We start from the raw sequence: 16472 nt of genomic DNA on the forward strand, positions 1-16472 counted from the left end.
TGCCCCTGGGGCATAGATGGCCGCACTCACTGTTCCCGCTGTGAGATGAGTGTCTGTTGTCCCCCATTACATATGTTCAGAAAAGAAGAAAGCGTGTCTAAGTCTACTCTAGCTCTGAGTCCCCAGGGCCATTGCCCGTGATCTTCAGGGCTGACAATGCTGGTCTCAGAGGGCAGGGGAGCTTTGGAGACTCGTTCCCCATGTAGACATGATGGCTAATCTCCACTGTCAAAGTGACTGGGTTTAAAATGCTCTAGAAGACACACTTCTGGGTATAGCTACAAGGGGCTTAGCTGAGGAGAAAAGATCCACCCTGAGTGTAGGCAGCGCAGCATCCCATGGGCTGGGGTCCCTCACTGAAGGGAAAGGAGAGAGGAGAAAGGAGCTGAACACCGGCATTCATCTCCTTCCACGTCACAACTGCGGACTCAGTGAGACCTGCCTCATGCTTCTGCCACTGTACCAGTCACCTGAGGACTGTGAGCCCCAAAGCAAATTTCCCTTCCTTAAGTTGCTTTTGTAGTAATGAGGACAGTAAAAGGCACCGTAGTTCCTCATCATCTGAAAGATTTACGGTCTTCTGGGGTGGGGGGGCTGCTTGCTTAGGGTTGTCACATGGCACAGAGACCCCACCTAGCAATGTCTTACTAGGATGATGCCCAACGTGCTTGCTCCAGGAACATTCATGCACAGCCCATAGTGAGACTAAAGGAAGGAAAACAGCCAAAAGGACAAGATGGTGAGAGCCTGCAACTTTGCTCACTAGGAGAGGTCAGCTGACAGACTGTCCAGTGGGAGTTTGTGCCCAGTGCATGTTAGGGGCACCTGACCATGGCAACAGCCAGGACTTGCAGGGATTCTAAATGGCTCAGTTGCAGTCAGAGCAGCAAGCCCCTGAGTGTACTGGTGTATTGTGTTCTAGATGACCCAAGGGAGTGGAAGTCAAACCAGATTTTTGATTAATCAATTAAAATGTAATTAATTTTATTTAAGACATAGTCTTCCCGTGTAACCCAGACTAGAATGAAACTCTCAATCCTGCCTCAGCCTCCCGAGTTTTGATATTATGTATCTGTACCTTCACATGGACTCAGACTTCAGATTTTGAACTTCTCCACACCCCTTGTTAATAATGCCCATGTCAATGGACACAGACGGAAAACTTCAGACGTCAGAAGGACAGACGGCAGAACCTCGTGACTTTACTCTAAGTGTGGCCTGCACTGGCAGCCTGCTTTAGACGTTGTTTAGGATGAAGATGCCCAGGCTTGACCGAGCCCTGCAGACTAGGAGGCTGCATTTTGACAAACTTCAAGGGCAGTTCGTGTGCGTGTTAGAGAGGACGAGTCCAGCTCCTCTGGCAGTTCGTGTGCGCGTGCATGTTAGAGAGAACTTGCACAGCGAGTCCTCAGACTCCTGTGGGTGGCAATACTGCGGGGGAGAGTCGTGCGTTTAGTGGTCACCAACAGACCCAGCCTGCACGTTCTGTTGGGTGCGCAGTGGGTATGAGGCAGGCCAGTGATGGGGATGGAGATAAGCAGAGAAAGATCGGCTCTCATGTTGGCTTTCTGTAGAGGTGTCACTTGGCTCTCACAGGTCATATCAACATGACATTATATCTGGGTATAAAACCAGGGGCATCATTGACAACTCCCTCATGCTTCACCGAGTACATGGCACATCCGCGACCAACAGAGCCCTTCTCTGACCACATAGCGAGCTCCACTCCTTGGCTGGTCACTCCCTACCTCCTCTCTTCTGAAGTTTCTTCATACCTTTTAGTGGTCAGTGCGGTCATGTTACTGTTAAGCACCCTGGGGACAGGAACTCTGTTTGTCCCTGGTACATATGTGCTTTCTAAGCTCTCCATTGTTTGCGGCAGGCAATGAGGGACACCCATAGGTGACCCCTAGTCTAACTGACTCCCGGAACCATATGGTTCTCGAGAGGACTGTGTTTAGATGCCAGAAAGGCCTGTTTTGTGCTACTGGGAGTTGACTGGTCCTGGGAGGCTCTGGTAAGCCTCCCTTGAGGATCTGACTTATTTTCTAGGGAATGATAGGGAAGGAGACCAGTCAGGTGCTCTCATGAGGAACCTGCCAACCACCTGGAAGTCTCCATCTCGCTTTCAAATTCCGAGATACACCCCTCCCCCTTTCAGAGCCACCGAACAATCAGAAGCAGTCAGCATGACCGATTGAGAAGAACAGGCTGTGTGTCAGAGAAGTACTTTAATGTGACCATTAATTATGGCCCATAGCCTCAGCACTCAGTTAACTGAGGCAGGAGGATCTCAGGTTGGAGGTTAGCATGAGCGACATGGCGAGATACGTATGTCTCACACACACGCAAATTCAAAACTAGCAGCAAAAACGACCGTGATGATTAATCTTCATTGTCAACCTGACTAGATTTGGGATCTCCTAGAAGTAACAACTTGCACAAGCTCCCGTGGTGTAATGGTTAATGCTCTGGACTCTGAATCCATCGATCTGAGTTCATATCTCGGTGGAGCCTTGAGGAAGAGATCAGGGAGACCTGGTCAGTCATCCTCATCAACTCAAACCATGAAACCCAATATAAGCAGGCTGCCCATGCATGCACGCTTCAGCATTGCTGGGGCTTGTTTAGGAGACACACCTCTGGGCATGCCTGTAAGTGAATTTCTGGAGAGGTTAATGGAGAAAGGGAAACCCACCCTGTGGGCAGCGCATGTGCTGGGGTCCTGGACTGAAGCGAAAGGAGCCACTGAGTTCAGTGCTGGCATTCCTCTCTGCAGCCTGGCTGTGGGAGCAAGGTGACCAGCTGTCTCACACTCCTGCGGGCCACAGCTAGAGCTGCTCTTACTGCCATGCCTTCCTCCTACCCCCAACTGGGAGTGAAACTAACCCTTCTTTGAGTGACTTTTGTTGGGTAAAGCAAAGTGACTTTCCAGAGTCCCCTGCTGCCAGCTAGAACAGCCGCCTCCCCTCACACCCTCCTGTGTCTTCAAATTGGTGAAAGATAACTCCTCAGTATTTTCTCTCTCACCCCTCAATATTCTCAAGCTCCTGCACAGCGGCGATTAGGAGGAATGTATTTAGGGGGTGCCTTGGCTGGTGTGACCAAGAAAGTGCCACGAGGAGCCAATGCACTCTGCAGGCGCCCCCCTCCGAACACGTGGTGTCTGACTTCTACGGAACAGAACAAGACGTTCTTATTAAATGGGTGACTGAGGCCCATTCATTCTGGATTCTCATCATTTAAAGCCAGTGTCTTACGGGGCCAGAGTTCATTCAAGTTCTATTCTTAGAGCCAATGAGCAGCATGATCCTCAGCTGAGGGCTCTCACCCCCTCACCTCCTGAAGTAGAAATCAAAGGCCATGGGCACTTAACTCCTGAGTGTGAAGGAAAAGCCAGAGGAGAGGCCACCTCTTTCTCATCCTCATACATAGTTTGAATTCTTTTTTAAAAGATTCTTTTAAAATTATTATTATTATTATTATTTTGGTTAGCATACAAGGTGATGGGTTTTTATCAAGGAATCCTCATACAGATTTGCCATTATACTTTCTCAGAGCGTGCTCGGTGTCAGCAAATGCATGCATGGCCATGCATGGTGAGTGCATGCATGCCATGCTGATGACATGCCCCCACCCCCCCTTGCCCCCCCCCTCCAGCCCTGGTTTAGGCTCTTTCTCCTCCTATGATGCTTGTTTTTCTCAGTGAGAGTCACTTGGTTTCTTAGCCAAAAGCCGGTGATGCCTGAAGCCAGGAGTGGGAAAAGGCCTGGGGAGCTGAGCCTGGGAGGAGTCTGAACCCTTGTTGCCTAGGGTGCTGCTCGGATGAGGCAGGACAGGGTCCAGACTGGTGCCAGGACAGCACGACTGGCCATCAGCCATGAAACTGAGGACAGATTCTTGCTAGATTGAAAGGGGAAGCTGTGTGGAGGGGCAGGACCTCTGTGCCCCTTGCCGGGTCGGGAAATCTGTCTTGACAAAACACATCTTGGAGGATCCGTGAAGGATCCCCAAGTTCACTTTGCTCTGCTTAGGAGATCCAGGAAGGGTGGAATTCAGTGTTTGGAAAGCACACACACACACACACCCATCCCTAAGCTAAGAACAATGTGTTGGCACCTTATGGGTTGGAGCCCTATGACGTTTTCCTCTCATGTCCCCACCCCTCTTTTTGGATGGAGTCACATGTCCTTGAGTGCAGGAGGTTCTAAGGAGAGTGTTTTCTGAGTTTGTCTGATGGGAACTTCGAAGGGTGGTACTGCCACAGGACAAGACCTGTTGAGTGCATCGTTGTCCAATCAAAGGCTGGGGACCAGTGTCACCGGAACCGGATGCATCCTTACCTCCCACAATAAAGCTTCCCTATTTAGTGAATCAAAAAATAGGAAAAAGTACAACACTTGATTAAAATAACTGTTTCTAAAAAATAATCTCAAATCAAATGAAGAATTTGTTTGATGCCAGTGTTGTAAAATGCACAAACTAAGTCAGTGACATTTTGAAGACATGCTGATAACTTCACTGCCCAGCCCAACCGTGGCCTGGGACATGCTCACTTGAACTAGGTGCAAGGGCAGCTCCTCTTGGTTAGGCACAGTCTGCAGCCTCCAGCAAGTCAATGATCCTTTATCATCCCTGCTTTGCTTGCTCCTTGTGGACTAGTCTGCTCTTATAAAATCTGTACTTGCAACAGTGAAGGGCAGGGAATGTGTCAGACCACGGAGGGGCCAGGCTGTCCTGTGTCTGGCTAGGCAGTGGGGATGGGCATGTGTTAGGGCAGGGCGATGCCTCTGGGCTCTGACTGTTCCTAGTCTGTGCTGATAACCCAGTCACGAGCTTCCTGAGCCCCAGAGCACTCTCAAGTTCTCTCTGCTCCACTGCTTGTCTTTAATCCTATTTCCAATCGCCCAGATGTCAGCTGTCCCCAGATACTTAATAATTATAATGGGCAACAGGAGACATCAGAAAGAGTGGCCGGCAGGAAGGAGAGATAAAAGCTGAGAGCGACCACTCAGACCCTGCCGCAGAGTTTCAAAGGAATGATGTTGTCTTCAGCTATTAAAGTTTTAAATTAACGCTTCGGTCACTTGAAGGGAAACTTGTAGACAAAGACCTGGCTTATCTGCTGCTAGGGCCACCTGCCCAGAAGCTGGCACATTTGACTGAGAGCAAACAAACTATGGAACAACTCAGCAGATCCAACTGATAGGCAGGTCCTGCTGATAAAAGTGTAAGCAAAGGTGCCAGCTACGACCCCTTTGGGGCTGTCTCCAGAGCTTCTGGGTGTGGTTACGTGTGTGGACAGGGCTCACACCAACGGGAGTACCTCTGGCCTCCAGTCTCTAGAAGCAGGGTGTGCATAGTGCCACCCAGAAGCACTCCCTGTCCCACAGCAGTCCAGATGCCCCCGTGAAACTCTGGAAAGGCTACAAGACGTCCTACAAGCCAGGACGCCTGCCATCACGTCTAGCTTGGGCTCCCTGCTCTCAGTGTTTCTTGGGAGCCTCCCTTACCCACGGCTGTCAGTTCTGACCTACATGCGAAGCCTCCGGCCCAGGCTGTGGCTGAGAGCTGAGCCAAGTACAGCTGCAAAGTTGGCAGCTGGGCTTCCAACCCTCTTCTCAAGATTTCAGGTTCCCTGTCTCTACCGTGAAAGGCTGGGCTCCATGGCCTCTCTGGTCATCTCTAACCCAGCATGATGCTGGGATCTTAGAATTAAGAGGTACCATATGGTATGGTAGCGTATGGTGCATGTACATGTTGGGGCTCATCCTCTTTCAGAAATTGATAGTGAGTCCTAAAAGGCGCTTTAACCACGTGATCAGGCACATAGCCATTCTGCATCAACAGTGGGGGAAGGGAAAGGCATTATTAGACGACAGGCTCTGGGGACCTCTTTGCTCCTTCCCAGCTCCCTCCTCCCTCAGTGTTGAGCAGTTTTTTCAGAGCCATTCTTGCTTCAATCAGAAAGATCCACCTGCTTCTCACGCATGTGCCTGAACCAGGTACTCAGTCCTGTGAGGCGCCTGTCATGGTCCCCGATATGGAGATAGGGCATGGATGCTGGGTGAGATGGAGAAGCACACAACCCCCTTGCCTGGTGCTGCTTGAATTCTAAAAAGTAACACCTTGGAGACTTGGGCAGGGGTAGTGCTCATGGCCAGGAAAGCTGTGTGTTGCTGAGGGGGATGGGTGTCACTTGAGGAGGAAGCCAACAGGCCCAGGAGCGCACCAACCTCACTGCCCAGCCGCTCCTGATCTTTTCAGCTCATCCCCTTTCCTGAGGCTTTATGGCCTGGGCATCTCGTCAAGTCTTGAACCCTCATTACCACGCAAAGCCCTCATAGAGAAACTTGAACAATAACACTGCCCGGAATCAGAACAGGAAAACTCGCCAGCCCATTTCAGATGAGAGCAAAGAGCTGCGTTTTTAGTTCAGGTCAGGAGGATATAGGTGTGGCCTCTGTGAAATCTCGGATTTTTGAGACTTTGAAACAGTGGTGGAGATGCCTGTCATGTCTCCTACAACCCACCCACCTTTCTTCTCACAAGGAGGTGAACCAGGGAACCTATGGTCCAGAAAAAAAAAGGGGAGGGATTCCACTAAATCTGGTATCTGGTGCTGTCAGAGGTCTAGAGGAAGGCAGGTGCCTCCTTCATGCTCCAGTCTTTTCCTTTCCTCTTGCTTCTCCAAGACCAGCTGGGCAGCAGGAAGAAGTCTCTCTCCAAACAGCCTCTCACCCTGGGCTCCAGCCCAAGTTTCCTGGGGCGCCAGCTTTTACCTCAGATGAGGCTTTTGATTAAAACCAACTGTTTAGCACCAAATGGGCTCCCCAAGGATTTTAGCCCACTGCGGTCAAGGCACCTGGTAGAAGCCTGGAGTTTGGGGTTTACTGAGTGAGTGATCTCCTCATCAGCAGGGACCTAAGCCAGAGGGAGGGTGGGGCTGAACCCTTGATGAGCTGGGTTCCCTCTCCTGGGGGTCCTGCAAGTCCCAGGTTCTCCGTGCACTCACCAGCCTCTCTCCTGGGAACGCTCAGCCCTTGGCTCTGTCTCTTGAGTCCGGGGCTCTGCTCTTTGCCCTTAGGTCCTGAGAGAGAAACTCCATGCACCGAGGGCCGCGTTGGGTCAGGGTGCACTGAGCTAGAGAGCTTAGGGAGCAGGGCAGCTGTGGCACAGGACCGGCCCAACTTGCCGCCTTCTCAGATCACATGGGTTACTCTCCGTCCCGCCCAGCTCCAGGATCACCGTGCAGCCCGGGTGCTCCTGCAGGCCAAGTGCAGAGCGGAAGCCAGGGGCCCTTCTGAGAAGCGCCTGTGGGTGCGGAGGACAGAGTCTCCTCGTCCCGCAAGCTCGTTGGGGGAGACTGCGCGGCCAGGCAGGAAGAACTGTCACACACCTTGAAGTCCTCTGAGCCCTGGTCCCTCAGAGGAGGGACCCACCGCATGTCCTAGCAGAGGACAGCGTAGTCTCCTTGAATACCCATTCTGACTCTTCAAGGAGACAGCTTCACAGAGATGAAAACTGAGGCTCAGAAAAGCACCCCACCCAGAGTCACCGACTAGTCAGCGAGACTGTGAACCCAGGGTTTCCAGCCAGAGTCGCGCGTACCCCCGGGGCCTCAGATTGCAGGTTGCAACCAGATCCAGAAGACCCTTCAGTGAGCAGCCCAGCCACTGGTAAAGGAGGTGGACTTTAACTACTGAGAAAAGGCCAGTAGCTCACACCATGGGAGGACCAGGTGATAGGAAAGGCCTCCAGATCAGGATGAGAGCCAATGAATTTTGCAGGCCTCAGTTAGCTTCAAGGTCAGTTTCTCTCAAGCCCAGCGTCCCTCCCCAACCCTTAGGGGACTTAGCCCTGGACGTTGAGAGAATTCAGCCCCCCTCCTCCTCCCAAGCATCTCCTCGCCCTAACCAGGCTCCCCATTGTTCTATTTAGAAACCATCAAATAAGAAATATGTTTAGCTGGGTGTGTGGTGGTTCACACACAAAACCCAACACTTGGGAGACAGAGACAGGAGGACTGCAGACAGTTACAGACCAACCTGGGCTAGGATTGAGTTCCAGCCAAGCCAGCCTGAGCTACAGAGAGAGACTCCCGTCTCAAACAATGGCCTCTATTCTTTAGGGACCTCTTTTACAATCCAGTTCCAGTATCTATGCAAAAATAGACAGGGGCATAGATAATAAACAGCTGCAGGGTGGACAGATGTGAGAGCCTCATCGCCTGTCCATCAACCAGAGAGGAAAGGGAACCTTAGGTCACCTGCAGAGATCTTTCAAAAACCACACACAGTGTGTGTGTGTGTGTGTGTGTGTGTGTGTGTGTGTAGGGGATGGAGGCACTGGGGCTGAATTAAGTGTTCCAGTGAGTTGGGTGGGTGAATTAAGAGTGGAACTGTTATCAACGACACAATTCCAATACTAACTTGAAAGTATTAAGTTTTACACAATGCCAAGATGCCTTGACTATGGAAGCTGCTGAGTGTGTAAGGTCCTGGGATCACACCTGAAATTGTGAAGACAGACGTCAGTTTCTTTCTACTCTAGTGCTTACTTATTTGAACTAGTTCTTTTTTTTTTTTTTTTTTTTTTTTTTTAAGTATTAACAGGGCTGGAGAGATAGCTCAGCATTTAAGAGCACTTGCTGCTCTTACAGAGGACACAAGTTCCATTCCCAGGACTCACGGGGCAACTCGCAGGCATCCAGGATCTATCTATCTGGCACCGCTTTCCGGCCTCTGCGGGCACTGGGCATGCAGGATTGCACGTACATCCATGTAGGCAAAACACCATTTATACACAATAAAAACAAGCAAATCTTAAAAAATAAAGACCTTAAAAAGTTTTAGATGGAATCAAGGTGGTATACATTAAAGTGAAGATACATGGCACAGAATATAAAGAATAAAAGGTTAAATTCCTCTCACTACCAAGTCCAGTCTCTAACAGCAATCGTCATTGATGATTTATATGATGTTTCTGACTTGTTTTGTGTACATGAATGTGAGTGTATGTGGGTATATGAGTGAGTATATGATTCTGTGTGTGTACTTATGATTGTATGACTCTCTCTGTGCATTTGTCTGAGTGTATGACACACACTCTGTGTGTGTGCGCGCGCGTGTGCATGTGTGTGTGATTCAGCAGTTGTGTGACTTGGGGTTCCTGGGAGAAGCAGGACCTTCTGGCTGCGTCACCCTGGCAGGCTGCCTCCCTCGGCTTCAGTGTTCTTCCTCGCCTGGTGGAGTAACAAAATCACTGTGGTGAGTCCTTTTGGACTCAGTACACACAGTCCACAGCGGAATGTGCCATGTGGGAGGTTCTGGGTAAATGTCCACTACAGCCAGCAGAAATCTGTTCCATCCTGTCCAGTGATTGCAGGACATGCACAGCAGGGCTGCTTGCTGTCTATTGGTGGACAGATAACTTTTTGAGATAATTCTTCCACTTCCATCGTCGTATCGACATTCCGTATTGATGGTGGCTTATACGGTACAGACATGATCACAGCTCTACGGGCACACTTAGAACAATGTCTCTAGAATCAAATCGAAATTTGGAACTTGGATCGGAGTCAAAGAGTGTATGTGTTTTTTTTTTTTTTTTAGGAGACTATTTCAAAATTGTTGAAGCAAACTCAAAACTAGAGAAGGTGACACAGAGAACTGCCAACTTACTTCAGCCACTTGGGAGGGACTTGTGACGTGTCAGCGTGTTGGGTGTGAAAACCAGGATGACCATCTAGAGAACCAAAATCCAGATTTTAATCACTGCCTTTTCCAGACTGTTTCCATAACATTACTTAGTGCCAAAGAGTCTGGCCAGAATCAACTGCATCTAGCAGCCCTCTCTCTCTGTCTCTCTCCCTCAAGCACATATGTGTGTGCTTGCGTGTGTGCTAGTGGTGAGTGTACATGAGGCGCGTCAGGAGAAGACATGAGCACCCTGTTCTGTCTCTCTCCACCTTATTCCCTTGAGACAGGGTCTCTCACTGAACCTGGAGCTACACTGGCTGCCAGCAAGTCCCTAAGAGCCTCCTGTCTCTGTCTTCTACAGCACCAGGCTTACAGGTATGTGTGACCACGCTCAACCTATGTGTGTGCACTTATGTGTAATGTTATACCCTATATGTAAATGTTGAATGCACACATCCCTCCCCACAAAGTATTTATTTATTGCAAATAGGAAGAGAGAACTCTGACCACAGTGAAGCCTAGAAGACAGCCTTACTTCTAGAAGGTTCTTGTTAAATCGTGAGAAATACTGGACAAATCCAAAGTTAGGGACAGTCTACAAGTAAGCAACCTGTACAATTTAAGCGTGACAAAGCCCAGAAGCCAAGAAAAGTCTGAGGGGAGGAGGCAATCTGAATATTAAGAGACAGTGGGGCTAGAGAGATGGCTCAGTGGGTAAGAATATTTTCAGAACGAATATGAGGGCTTGAGTTCAAGTCCCCAGCTAACCATAACCAAGCTTGGTGGCTCACACTTCAATCCATCACCTAGGAGGCAGAAGCAGGTGTGTGTCTGTGAGTTCAGAGGTCAGACTTCTCTACATAGTGAGTCCCAGACCTTCCAGGTCTATATATAGAGAGTTTGTATAATATATATATAAATATGTATATGGTGTGTGTGTGTGTGTGTGTGTGATTCGACCAGTCTCATTATGCTGGTTTCTCATTATGATCCCTGCCTTCTAGAAGGCCCTGTCTTCTAGGCTTTACTGTGGCCAAATTTCTCTCTCCTTCTTTGCAATAAATAAATTCTTTATGGGGAGGGATGTGTGTATTCAACATTGGCATATATACCACCACCAGTAAATTATATTTCCATAAACAAATTCAAACAATGGCCGAGAACACGTTTTGTGTCTTTGCACCGCTACTTACCTAGTTCCTCAGGCTTCCTGGGGTCTCTCGGGGGTCCTCTCTGACTCCCTGGCATTTTAGCCTGCCTTGCAGTCCATCCTTCCTTGTTCTCTTTCTGGGGGTGGGTAGCTTTCTCTTTCTAAAGGCTGTGTACTTGAACCTTGCATCTTACAGATGAGGAAACTCAGCCCCTTTCCCCTTCCCAGCAGGCCCCAGCAAGCAATGCGTCCCTATGATCATCAGTGGCCACAGCAGGCCATCTTAGCCCTGCTTCATAGCCTGGCACAGGGGGTCCAGTTCCCTCTCTTCATAGGACGGGGAAAGCAATATGGCCCCTACCTTCCATTTAGTGGCATAAGAGACCAGGGCCCCGTGGTTTCTCCCAGAAGCTTACCTATGAGAGTATATGGACCAGGGAAGTATTCTCTCTGCCCTCAGAAAACACCAGAAGGGAGCAAAATAAGAACAGAATAGACACAACTAACATGGCAGGAGCTCAGAAGAGGAAACTCTCATTAATGTGACGCACACAGCAGACTTGACCTGCCCCTACACAGGCTAACTGACCGCCAGTATAGAAGATTTATCCAGCTCAAGTCTGATGCAGCATCCCAAGTGACCAGGAGACAGAGAAAAGTTATTGGTCGTACCCAGAGGCAGGACAACATTTGGACAATAACAGGCCGTTAGTAGAATCCAGTACTTAGAGGCACCAGATGTTGGAATCATGACAAAGATTTTATTCTAGTTTGAACATAAATTTTCAATCTGCTGAATGTCTGTCTGGTCCCAAACTGGCGGCGCCATTCTAGGAGGTTCTGGAAATGTTAGGGGGTGGGGCCTAGCAGAAGAAAGTGGGCATCTGGTGCCAGTCCTCTGCCTCTCGGCTTCCCGTCTACAAGGTGCATGGCTTTAAAACAATCTCCGCACCGCAGTGCTCAACTTCATGGAGCAATGGAGTCAAATGACGTGACAGAAACTTCTGGAACTTTGAGCCACACTAACTCGTCCCTTCTTTAAGTTACTTCCTCAGCTCTTGTCACAATGGCAGAAGGTCTTACTGACACAGATTTTAGGGCAGTTTTCATACATCCACCTCACAAATCCATGTCATGAGATAGCCCCACAACCAATTTTAAGTCACCAAGAAATCAACCATCAATCCCTAAAGCCAGGAGGCCAGAGGGTCACCCATTAGCTGTGCCATCTTGGGGAAGAATTTTAGTCCTACTGTGCCTCAGTTGCTCTGTTGGCATCTCAGACTTCACGTTAGAGGCAAGGCAGAGCACAGAACAGCAGCACGCAGGACCCACCCATGACCATGCCTCTTCTGAACCAACAAGTCCCGATTCCATGCAGCAGAGGAGCACAGCCGGGTGAAGATCTGTGTGTTTCCATCGCTCTTGTAGTAGGATTCACGGAACACATTTCTGTACAATGAAGGTGAGGAGGGAGAGGCTCCTGGGGACGGAGTCCCTACACTGGGAGGAAGTTATCTGCCATTCTCTTTCCTTTTCCTTCTTCTGGCCTGGAACTTTGATGGAGGTAGTGGTCTGGAGCTGCAGAAAGTGTCTGGCAACCGGAAGGAGACAAGCGAGAGGTGCCCCTAGGATCCTGGGTGGAAAGACAGGTTTGAACCCCTGCGATACTGTTAGCCATCTCCTCAGTAGGCAGTCCATCTCTAAGTTCCCTTGCTGTGGGAACAGAATCAAAGCTGGTGTAAGCCCCTGTCAGATGGGTTTGCATCGTGAAGGTGAATGCAGCTGACTCCACAGAGAGGAGCGGGAGAAAGGTGGATCTTTGTGTTCTGTCAGGCTCACAACTATCGTTGAGTAAGGCGGCTTCTTCCAAAATGGTCCCCAGGCAGCATAGGTATGAAGACAGAACTTCCAGCTGCCTGACTTAGGACACAAAGGGTTAATATTTCTCTTGTTGTAGGTACTTTCTGTGATCCTCCTGCCTCAGCCTCCCGAAGGCTGGAACTGCAGCCTTGTCCTTCCTCCCTTGTTTGCTTTCTTTTCTCCTTCCTTGGGTCCTTCCTAAAAGCCTTCCATTTTCTAAGTGCCAGGAGATGAGGGTCTGGGACACTCTGTGGGACTGGTCCCCAACATTCCCTACAAGGCCGGTAGGTCAGCGCCAGGCTCCATTGACATCCTATACAGGTAGGGCACTCCTGGGATTATGCAGAGGGGAGTCACCCCAGGCTGGTGCAGGTTGAAAGCAGCGTCCTGCTGTGACTCCTCCACACCGATAGGGGGCGACAGAACCACAGCTGGAGTACTTGGGGCTCAGTGCCAAACGGTCACCCGCTGAAGGGTAGTCATCTGTCACAGTCAGCTGACTGGAACCAGCCCCTGTCCAATCTCCCTGCGTTTAATTCAGGGACACCTTCCCAGGCCCCAGCACCTTTTCTCAGTCATGGTGAAGTCGTGTTTTAGCCTCTCACCCTGTGCCTCCCTTGTCTCCCAGGGGCCCGCTATCCGTGACCCCCTCCTTCCCATCCTGGCTTCCCTCGAAGCCACTTGGTGTGCCGCCAGCCACAGTGACTCATGCGGCCCGAAGGGCAGGGCTGCGGCTTCTGTGCCGGGCGCCCGCCCTGTCTGTCCCCACGGTGGTGGCCTGGAGCCCACCCAAGAGGGTGGGGGAAGACACTGAGGTTCAGGCCACCCACTCCTGAGACACTGTTGCCTTTTGTCAGGAGACCTTCACTGGGGAACCCAGCTCCACCACCCTAAGTTCTGATGGCCTGTCTTTGTCTCTGCCCTGCACTTCAAAATGAAACCATGCTAAGCCACCCCTAGGTTACTAGCCTGGTACTCCCATTCAACAGTCCTCATCCCAAAACTTCTTAATGCTCAATTTTGTTCTCCCCTTTCCCCCTCTTTCTGTCTCCCTTCCCTTCTGTCCCTCTTCCCCCTCCTTCCCTCCCTGCCTCCCTGCCTCCCTGCCCCCTCCTTCTTCTCCTTCTGCTCCCAATACTAAATTAAACACAAAGACGAATTTACTCTGCTCCCGATGCCTCTGGCCTTGGTTGCTGGCCAACCTAGGGGACCGCTTTGCAGAGCCTAGGAACTGTTGAGTCATTTGGTTCCCCTCCAGTTCTGCTTGGGGAGTCCCTTGGTAGGGGTGGAATGCTGGGATTTCCCATCACCAGGATCCCTAGTCCATTTCCTATAGAGACCCTAGGACCTCTAGGCCTGCAGGGACCCACCCACATACGGCCTCCTGGGGGACCCAAGACCAGGAAAGCCCCCATCTCTCCATTAAGCTGTTCTTGCTGGGAAACTGGGACCCCCAGCAGGTCCCTGGACCCTGGGAAAGTCCTGCCCCCTACAGGCCAGCCTTTAGGGGCTCATTGCAGGCAGCACTATGGCAGGCAGGGCATGGCTGCATGTAGGTGCAGTGGGGGCGTTGTTTTCTAGCGGGAGGTAGAACCACCATGGCAGCTTTCCAGTGGGGGCACTTACGCCTGGGTCTGAGTCTGGAAGACTCAACCCTCCTACTGGATACCCTGGGATCATCTCCTTTTCTGGTATCCAGCTTGATGGAGTCAAGTCCTCACGGAAGTGAGTGCACTGCCGAACAGAGTCCAAGACCATCCAGTGGGGGCCTTGGTCTGTGCGTCCCAACTATAGCCTGAGATGGAGATGGGGCAGAAGTGTTGCCCGGCAACATTTTCATCTGGCCACAGCAGAAGTCACCTATCTTAAGACCAGAAAACAGAGGAGGGCGTGGTTTCTGAGACAGGACAGTGTCTCCCCGAGGCTGCTGCCATAGAGCTGTGGGGCACGGGACATCCATTCCTAGTTGCCATCATGGCTTTGTTTGGTCCACCAAGCCCTTCTGGCCCCTCATTGGCTGAGCCCAGTGAGAAGATAGAGGCCAAGGGTGGTGGTGTAGATATTGCCCCCAGCAGCTGGAGTTGGGGAGGCAGAAGAGAGCAGAGAAGGGTAGACTTAAGTTCAGGAACACTTCTGGCCTTGGATGTCTTGGGACTTAGGGACTTTATATGGGCTTCTAATCAGAAGACATCTGGCATTGTAGCTATCCTGGCAGGAGTGTAGCTATTCTAGAGAGAGACACGCATGCCCCCCTACCCCATCAGACTGTTAAAACAAAACCATAAGAGATAGGAACTTCCCAGGAATCTCGTGCTGGGTAAAAGAAAAGGTTGGGACCCCAGTGCCAACCAGAGGGAGGACATTACCTCCTAGAAAGAGGTTTTGGTCTGAACAGTTTGTCAGACTACCTTTTGGGAGGCCGGAGCCCAGACGACAAGGACGATGATGACATAACACAATGACCCACCTTGATGGAGACCACTTACTTACGTGTGCTTCTTGCTCTCCGGTGAAACCTAAATCTCACGACAGTGCCTGAAGATGGAGTTCAGGGGACACTGAACCTCTTTGTCTGTTCCTCTTCCCGGCGTGGCCATGTTGAGTTGAGTCTTCTTTTCTGCCAGTGGATGAACGGCGGTGGAGCCTAGCTTGCCAGGGCTGCCAGGGCCCAGGCTTGTGCTCTCAGATCTCCAGAGAGCGGCCCTGGTATGAGATGCCAACTGCATCCCAGACTGTATGACTCTAGGCACTTTGGGGAGAGAGTGAGTCTAGGGGGGATTTTCAGGGTTCCCCAGCACCCCATGGTTGCAGTCATGGGCTTCAGCACATGACTTAGCAATTGTTGTTGAGTAAACAGTCCTGCGCCTCTCCTGTTCATTCTAGATCAGGTGAGCTCCAGGTGGTGCGGCTGTCGACAGGGGCAGTGTTAAGCCTAAGAGAAAGGGAGCTTGAACTCTGGAGAATGGTGTGCATCAAAAGGGCTGTAGCGAGGACCTTGAGAGGGGCTGCCACCCTGGATCAGGTCAAGTCCATCCTCTCTATTGCAGCTCCAGCTGAGAGTTGCTCACCCTCTTGTGATGCTCACAGTGGCTTCCCATGATCCAGAGGTGCTCTAAGCCCTGCACTCTTTGAGGCTCGGCTCTAGGGACTCCTTCCGGTGACTCGTTGGTCTCTACAGCAGACTTGTGGACAGTGGTGCTTCTGACATTGTACTTTAATGACCGAGGAGGACCTGAGGCTCAGGGAGCCTGTGACCTTCCAGAGGGCCTACGACAGCGAGTGGGAAAGGGTCCCACTCAGGCTGGTCTGAGACAAGCATGTCTTTTGTGCCTCTTTCCTTCACAGATTCCCCTCAAAGGCCATTGGGATACTGAGTGGCTGAAGGCCATTGATCTAGTGATGCTGAGCTAGGCTCTCAGGCAGAGTCACTTGAACTCCTTCTGGTACCAGGACATGCCCCTTGAACCTCTAAAGTTCTGTCTTTTGAGATGCTCTTTCCACTCCCGGCCCTGGCTCAAGCATTCTTGTCTAGGATATATATATATATATATATATATATATATATATATATATATATATATATAATTTTGTAGGTTTTTAGAGACAGGGTTTCTCTGTAGCTTTGGAGCCTGTCCTGGAACTAGATCTTGTAGACCAGGCTGGCCTCTGACTCACAGAGATCCTCCTGTCTCTGCTTCCCGAGTGCTGGGATTAAAGGTGTGCGCCTTCTCTGCCTGGTTTAGGATACGTATTTTAAC

General features: G+C 50.6%; 1 protein-coding gene across 1 annotated transcript in view; it reads right to left on the reverse strand.

The window, feature by feature from the left end:
- Positions 1–7176, reverse strand: part of Mlph (melanophilin) — a 45343-nt gene extending 38167 nt beyond the window's left edge. The window contains exon 1 of the mRNA XM_057761545.1: positions 7016–7176. The gene's annotated coding sequence lies outside the window, so the exon portion shown is untranslated. The remainder of the gene's footprint in view (positions 1–7015) is intronic.
- Positions 7177–16472: the final 9296 nt, after the last annotated feature.

This window comes from Chionomys nivalis, chromosome 2, assembly GCF_950005125.1.
Source record: "Chionomys nivalis chromosome 2, mChiNiv1.1, whole genome shotgun sequence".
NCBI classification, from domain to species: domain Eukaryota; kingdom Metazoa; phylum Chordata; class Mammalia; order Rodentia; family Cricetidae; genus Chionomys; species Chionomys nivalis.